At 34.6% G+C, this 8,190-nt stretch overlaps 1 long non-coding RNA gene across 3 annotated transcripts; it reads left to right on the top strand.

Moving 5' to 3' along the window:
• Positions 1-218: 218 nt before the first annotated feature.
• On the top strand, positions 219-7,769 carry LOC110927756. 3 transcript variants are annotated; one of them, XR_002585873.2, is made up of 4 exons: positions 219-357; positions 904-958; positions 6,990-7,044; positions 7,550-7,769. It is a non-coding gene; the product is annotated as an uncharacterized LOC110927756 (long non-coding RNA). The 3 variants fall into 3 exon arrangements; XR_004889342.1 differs by lacking the exons at positions 6,990-7,044; positions 7,550-7,769 and adding an exon at positions 1,464-1,684; XR_004889343.1 differs by lacking the exons at positions 219-357; positions 904-958 and adding an exon at positions 6,304-6,443.
• Positions 7,770-8,190: the final 421 nt, after the last annotated feature.

Here is an 8,190-nt window from a genome sequence, read left to right as displayed (position 1 = left end):
GTCAGTCGTTTCTTGTAGTAACTCGGGATCGGTGTAACACCCCAAAACTTAATTATGAAGGTTTTTATTTAAACATGTGTTCATGTTATATAAAAGTAGATTCAACCCTTTTAAAATGAGTGATTAAACTTGAAGGGCCAAATTTGCAAGAAGGAAAAGATAATTATATATAAAATAGAAAAATAAAACACAACACACATAAGAGTGTGTGTGTGTGTGTCGCTAGAAAGAACCAGAGAGAAGGAAAATCCCTTCTTCTCCAACACATTCCAAAATTCAGCAAATTGAAGATGATTTAAGGATAAATTCGAATGCATGTCTCTAATTTCTCAATCGTCTAACTATTCTCAACCCTAGGTGAGTTAAATTATATGTTTTAATGATCTTGATGAATTGGGTTTTGAATCAATCCGTGAAATTGTATGAAACTAGAATGATAGTGAGTTAGAATCATCTCATGAAACATGAATTATGATTGAAATTCTAATTATTTTGATGTTTGGATGAAGACCCACTAATAGTAGTGATGTTATGAAGATGATGATGCTACATGTGTTAAATTGAATATAGTTATGATATATGAAGTTGGATGTTGTAGATTATTATTATATGAATCTGATTTAGAATGAACGTTATGTAAAAAATTAGTTGAAGTTAATAATCTTTATATGAACTAGTGAAGTTATGCATAAGATACTTGTACATTATGCTTCGCTAATGTTATGCACACCATGTGTTTGATGAAATGCTTGAGTATTAGTTCTCATATAATGTTGATGATTACATATACACATGATGGTAGTTGATTAGAATTGATGAAATTATGAATTGTTAGCTCACTATGTTAATGTAAATGTGAGATAAAAGCATGAGATTGAAGGAATGTTGAATGTGAAATTGTAGGCGTGAAGGAAGAGGATACAAGTCAATCCGGTTCGCAAGCAAATGCAAAACAAAGGTAAGTTCATATGAACTTCGAGTAGGCTTAATGTAGAATACGGTTTGGGTTTTATTCTATTGTTGCTAGTTATAAGATATAGAATTGTGTAGTATGTAAGATGATGATCCGTCATGAACGGGTCAAACGAATGGATAATGAGATTAGGGAATAGATATGAAATGACTTGTTATAAACGGGTCATAATGTATTGAAGTTTTGAAATGATTAAATGTTAAATGTTGACCCGTCGAGAATGGGTTAAATATTGCCATGGAGAGGTTTCGTGAAGGTTTTAGTCTTATACTCGGTGTGAACGGGTCGGATGGAATGAAGATATGGATAATGAATGATATGTAAAACATCTGCTCTTAACGGAAATAGCTAGTTGAAAGAAGTAAATGGTAAAAAGAAATGAATTCTTGCTATGAATCGTTAATGGGTCAAATAAAGGACAAATTGACTTGAAATGTTATGATGTTAAAAGAATTGCACTAATGAACTTATTTGTGTTTTTGAATGTTAGGTAAATCTCATCTTTGATGATGCCGAGCTTGGATCGAACACACCACGCCGCCCTTTACGCGCTTCCGGTTTAAGTTTGCCTTTTGTAAACGGGTCAAAACTATTTTAGAATGTAAATGTTAGTTTTTTTCAAGATTAAGGTCTTTTGTTAGTAAGTATGTTAAATTTGTACTCACATGGTGGATTATGTTAGCTCTTGTGATTAAATTAGATGGTTACGTTGATTTTAAACTAAGGGTATTTTAGCAAAAATATATGTAATGAAATGAAAGTTTCAAATTTTGAGGGTTTTTACATGTTGTTTTGACACTATGTAAATGTGGGCGTTACAAGTTGGTATCAGAGCCTGGGTTTGAGAGATTCGAGCAAGATATGGCGCTCGGACTCAAACCGAAAGCTCTTGTGAAGGTGTGTTCGTTCCAAAGTGCCACGCAAGTAAGTGATTTAAGACTTTCGAGCTATGTTTTAATGGGAAACGGGAAGGGAATTATGGTTAAATTACAAAAATGATCTGGTTTAGATGCTCGGAGATGTTTCGGGGGACTCCGGGACTCCACGGGACCATTCTGGATCGAAAAGATCCCTGGAAATGAAATTTTTAAGTTGTTCAGCGTCTGCGAGACGGAGAGACCGTCGGCGACGCACATATGTGCCGTCGGCGACGGCACCCTTTCACCCGACGCCCTAAGTTCCTGTCTACGGACAATATTAGCGACACAACATTTCAGAAGCCGTCGGCGACGCACATATGTGCCGTCAGCGACGACACTTCCTTATCCATTCTTTCCCGAATTGCTTGCTTGTTATGCGAAGCTTTTAAATTTAGTTCTAGTACTCGTTTAAATGCTAGGGATGCCACAATTTGATAATGAGACTAAAGAATTCCATATAGCCAACATGTTTTAATGATGAATGTGTGAAAGAATGAGAAGTTTTTACATACGAATGGATGAAGTAATTACACATCTAGAATGTTTGTAAGGAAAGAGTGGATGAGTATGTGATTCATGAGAATGAATTACTAAGAACGAATGATGTATAGAAAGATGAGGATGTGTAGGAAACGAAGGATACGAATGAAGTTAGTACCGGGTTTATTAACCCTATAATGAAAAGTATGCGGTGTGGTCATGAAATGGCCGTTAGCACCAAGAACGGATGGAATGAAAGTATAATAGTAATGAGTAAGCGAATGAAAGTCATTAAAATATGTTAAGCTTATTAACATATTACTTAAAATGTGTTGTAGAATATTTCCTAAGGCCAATCCAATAGCTCCGTCAAGCTCCTGAAAAAGGTAACGTATGATAATTAGGGTCCTCTAAATGTTAACCGGGTCATATCGAAATGTTTCGAAGTAAGAACGTATATGATTGGAAAGTTATGAATGAAATTCTAGCTGGGTTCATCAATCCTATGATGAGAAGTATGTGGTGTGGTCATAAAGGACCATTAACACCTAGCATGAAAGAAAGGAAAGTATAGAAAAATTTAAAAATGTTAGAATGAAGTGAACATGACTAAAGAATGAAATTTAGTAATGATCTCGAATGTTATAGTAGATGGCTGATGAGAATGAAGCAATTGTTAACGGAATACGTTTCGAGTAACGAATGGTGCGAGAAAGTAAGTAATAAGGATGAGGGATTTTATTTCCCTATGAACGAGAGGCATGCATGATATGGCCTATTGTGACCGATGTTGATGATGATGTAAAAGTGAAATGAGAGTTGTTGAAATATGAGTATGAATGCCTGAATGTAACTTGAGATAACATAAAAAGTATATGAAGTAATGAATGTAGAAAATGTTTAATGTAGATGACGGATGAAGGGGATATAAATGATAACAAATGGCACGATAAAAGGAAATAAAAGCAATGCTTGCGGAAGAAGTTGGTATGGTCCTAGAATGTAATGAAATGTGTGGAAAATGAGCATGATTACATCTAGAATGTAGTGAAATGTCTGAATGATAAGTATGACCAAGCTTAGAAAGTATGGAACATGAGAGAGTGATGAAATTTTGAGTATAGTATGGTCCTAAGGATGAAAATCTTGTCAAATGAAAAGTAAATGTTAGTGGAATGAAAACTTAGAGGAAAATGTTTTATATGAAAACGCGGCACATGAAATAGAAGGTAGAATATAGTGTTGGGAAACATCACTTGAAGTTGAATATAGAAGGTGGCTACGAGACGTGACACATGATACTGGATGGAGGATGATGTGATGGAAGAAAGAAATGCGGAAATGAACGGGTTGAACCTGTAGATAAGGGTGAATCAATATATAAGGAAGAAAGGTACAGAAAAAGATGTTCTAACCCATAAGCAAAAACATGTCAAATAAACTTGGATGAAATGCCTGAATGAACAGCCAGAACGGAAGGATTGTATCCGAGTGGTAAGCATGGATAGAACCTTAAGAAGGGGTTATAAACGGATAAAAGTTAAGAGTCTTTAGGTGGGAAGGAATGTATGAATTACAAATGAGGAGATGCCTTTCTCCACCTAACTAAAGATTAGTATAAACATAATAGGTAAGTGACACAGGTAGCCTGGTCAGTCAAGTATGATGTTGGACAAAAGGAATGTATATATATATATAGATGATGTATAGGTGTATGTACGTGAAATATTTTGTAGCTGGTTTTGGGAATATGAATAAGGATATGCTGATAGTTAACTGTGGTAAACCCAAAACGGGATGTATGAGCAAGAGTAAAGCATATGACAAATGTGGTATCATGTAATAGTATAAGTAAACATATATATACATAGAAAGATGTCGAGGTAATAAAAGATTGTGATGGAAGAATTATGCGTCAGATGCGTTACGTATTAAGCATGTAGTGATCAACTCATGAGGATTAGAATGAATAATGCACTAAGACCTAGGTGGATGATTTAAGCACTTACAAGGATAGGGAATTCTGTAAGGAATAGTAAAATGATAGTAAGGATATTTGAATTTGAAGGTTTAAATGATATGAACTAACTTCAAGAATGATGGAGGTGGCCCAATGTGTAAACATAATTACATGTTGGACTTATTGAATAAGAATATAAAAGAAATGGGGTGGCAAGAACAATGTTTGCATAAGTATGTCCAAAATCAACTAGGGAGTACAAATGTGCGAGTTAGTCCACACTGTAGGAATGGAAAGGGTAATGACCAAAGGTTATGAACTTCAAATGATGAAGTTGAACTTGTATTATGGCTTGGAAGTAAATCATTAAACTAGACGAAGTAAGGTGGATAACTAGATATTGCGTACGAAAGGAATTTTGTAAAGGAAAGAAAAGTTAGGAACTGATAACCAAGCAGGGAAAATGCTTAGAATGCTCAGTTTAAAAGAATTAGAAAGAATTGTATGGAAGATTTAAAAGGTTAACGTTGAGGAAGTTAGAATGAAAGCATTATAATGCATAACTAATAGAAATGGTGAAATGTTACATAAAGAATGATTAGGTGGAATGTGGCATAAAAGATATTTTACCACAAGTGAGCCTTGCAAAGAATGTAAGACGGGATTACGCTATGGCAAGAAATTTTGGACTAAGTAAGTAAATAAATGGATATTTTAATGAATCCTACCTCTAGTTAGGTTTCCTAAAACATGTCAGGACTTATCAGAAGGTAAACCTCTCGAGAAATGTCACGAGTTAGAGTTTGCATGCGTAAGGATTCTTGGTTTGTTTATTAGGACAACCCTATGAGGTAAATATAAAACAAATTATCGAATGAATGGGTATATCTAGTTTTATGTAACTCACACGTGGAATGGAATGGCATGTGTAATAAGTTTATAATCTCGTATGTAACGGAATTTTAGTAAGTATATAGGTAGAGTTATCCATTGTGGTACGATGTTAGATTCTTGCCTTTGTACTGCAATGTTAGAAGGACTGATGTATGTATGACAATTATGGAATGTGATGGCATATATAGTTGCGTATAACACCTTGGGTGTAATATGAGTTACATGAATGTACGTATTGATACACGATTATATTGGTTGTGTGATTAAAGCCTTAGGTAGGCCCTTACAACCAAGGGATAGACATTAAGAGGGGTTGGAGCAAGATAGTTTATACGCGAGTTGTATAAATGTATGCATTGTATTGCAGTTAACCATACAGATACATTAGATTAACAATGAAAGAAATATTGGACTCGAGTAGAGATCACACGTAAGTATTACAAGAAAAGTGTGAAAAGGATTACTAAGCCATTGACATGAAATAAATTTTACTTGATGTTGGCCCAGAAAAGGGTGGAGTGTATGTAGAAGCTAAATAGTTAACAACTATTGGGTGGTGTTTGACTTGTGATTTTGTATGAATGAACAGGAATGAACAAACATGACTATTATGATAATTGTTTCCCAAAGAGGGTGTTAAAGGTATGTGGGTATGCATAGTCTGACATGTAAGTTTTAAGAAAGTTCGCTCGAACGAACGAATGAATGTTGATTATGGAATAATGTAGTAGGATTGTACTGAGTCATTCAATATTGAATTACGAAGTGCATTGGACAAATTTGGTCCAATGGCAAACGTTAAAAAGGCTCGGGTCTCACATAACACTACCCATCATTATTCAATACGTATTCAGGTTTCAGGGACGAAACCTTCTTTAAGGGGGGTAGACTTGTAACACCCCAAAACTTAATTATGAAGGTTTTTATTTAAACATGTGTTCATGTTATATAAAAGTAGATTCAACCCTTTTAAAATGAGTGATTAAACTTGAAGGGCCAAATTTGCAAGAAGGAAAAGATAATTATATATAAAATAGAAAAATAAAACACAACACACATAAGAGTGTGTGTGTGTGTGTCGCTAGAAAGAACCAGAGAGAAGGAAAATCCCTTCTTCTCCAACACATTCCAAAATTCAGCAAATTGAAGATGATTTAAGGATAAATTCGAATGCATGTCTCTAATTTCTCAATCGTCTAACTATTCTCAACCCTAGGTGAGTTAAATTATATGTTTTAATGATCTTGATGAATTGGGTTTTGAATCAATCCGTGAAATTGTATGAAACTAGAATGATAGTGAGTTAGAATCATCTCATGAAACATGAATTATGATTGAAATTCTAATTATTTTGATGTTTGGATGAAGACCCACTAATAGTAGTGATGTTATGAAGATGATGATGCTACATGTGTTAAATTGAATATAGTTATGATATATGAAGTTGGATGTTGTAGATTATTATTATATGAATCTGATTTAGAATGAACGTTATGTGAAAAATTAGTTGAAGTTAATAATCTTTATATGAACTAGTGAAGTTATGCATAAGATACTTGTACATTATGCTTCGCTAATGTTATGCACACCATGTGTTTGATGAAATGCTTGAGTATTAGTTCTCATATAATGTTGATGATTACATATACACATGACGGTAGTTGATTAGAATTGATGAAATTATGAATTGTTAGCTCACTATGTTAATGTAAATGTGAGATAAAAGCATGAGATTGAAGGAATGTTGAATGTGAAATTGTAGGCGTGAAGGAAGAGGATACAAGTCAATCCGGTTCGCAAGCAAATGCAAAACAAAGGTAAGTTCATATGAACTTCGAGTAGGCTTAATGTAGAATACGGTTTGGGTTTTATTCTATTGTTGCTAGTTATAAGATATAGAATTGTGTAGTATGTAAGATGATGATCCGTCATGAACGGGTCAAACGAATGGATAATGAGATTAGGGAATAGATATGAAATGACTTGTTATAAACGGGTCATAATGTATTGAAGTTTTGAAATGATTAAATGTTAAATGTTGACCCGTCGAGAATGGGTTAAATATTGCCATGGAGAGGTTTCGTGAAGGTTTTAGTCTTATACTCGGTGTGAACGGGTCGGATGGAATGAAGATATGGATAATGAATGATATGTAAAACATCTGCTCTTAACGGAAATAGCTAGTTGAAAGAAGTAAATGGTAAAAAGAAATGAATTCTTGCTATGAATCGTTAATGGGTCAAATAAAGGACAAATTGACTTGAAATGTTATGATGTTAAAAGAATTGCACTAATGAACTTATTTGTGTTTTTGAATGTTAGGTAAATCTCATCTTTGATGATGCCGAGCTTGGATCGAACACACCACGCCGCCCTTTACGCGCTTCCGGTTTAAGTTTGCCTTTTGTAAACGGGTCAAAACTATTTTAGAATGTAAATGTTAGTTTTTTCAAGATTAAGGTCTTTTGTTAGTAAGTATGTTAAATTTGTACTCACATGGTGGATTATGTTAGCTCTTGTGATTAAATTAGATGGTTACGTTGATTTTAAACTAAGGGTATTTTAGCAAAAATATATGTAATGAAATGAAAGTTTCAAATTTTGAGGGTTTTTACATGTTGTTTTGACACTATGTAAATGTGGGCGTTACAATCGGTTAATTGCGAATGGCCGATCTCGTGCCACACAATAGGCGAACGGTATCTTCTTCCATATAAGGCCTCGAATGGTGCCATTTGTATGCTGGCATGATAGCTGTTGTTGTACGAGAATTCGACTAACGGCAGGTATTTGTTCCAACTACCACCGAAGACTATGACACACGCGCGGAGCATGTCTTCAAGAGTACGGATCGTTCTTTCAGTCTGTCCGTCGGTTTGAGGATAGAATGCAGTACTCAGGTTAAGCGACGTACCAAGAGCCGCTTGAAACGTTTCCCACAATCGCGAAGTAAACCGAGCATC

This window comes from Helianthus annuus, chromosome 3 (genome assembly GCF_002127325.2).
Source record: "Helianthus annuus cultivar XRQ/B chromosome 3, HanXRQr2.0-SUNRISE, whole genome shotgun sequence".
Taxonomy (NCBI): domain Eukaryota; kingdom Viridiplantae; phylum Streptophyta; class Magnoliopsida; order Asterales; family Asteraceae; genus Helianthus; species Helianthus annuus.
The sequence above is the reverse complement of the archived record's forward strand: the minus strand, read 5'-3'. Positions and strand labels throughout refer to the sequence as shown.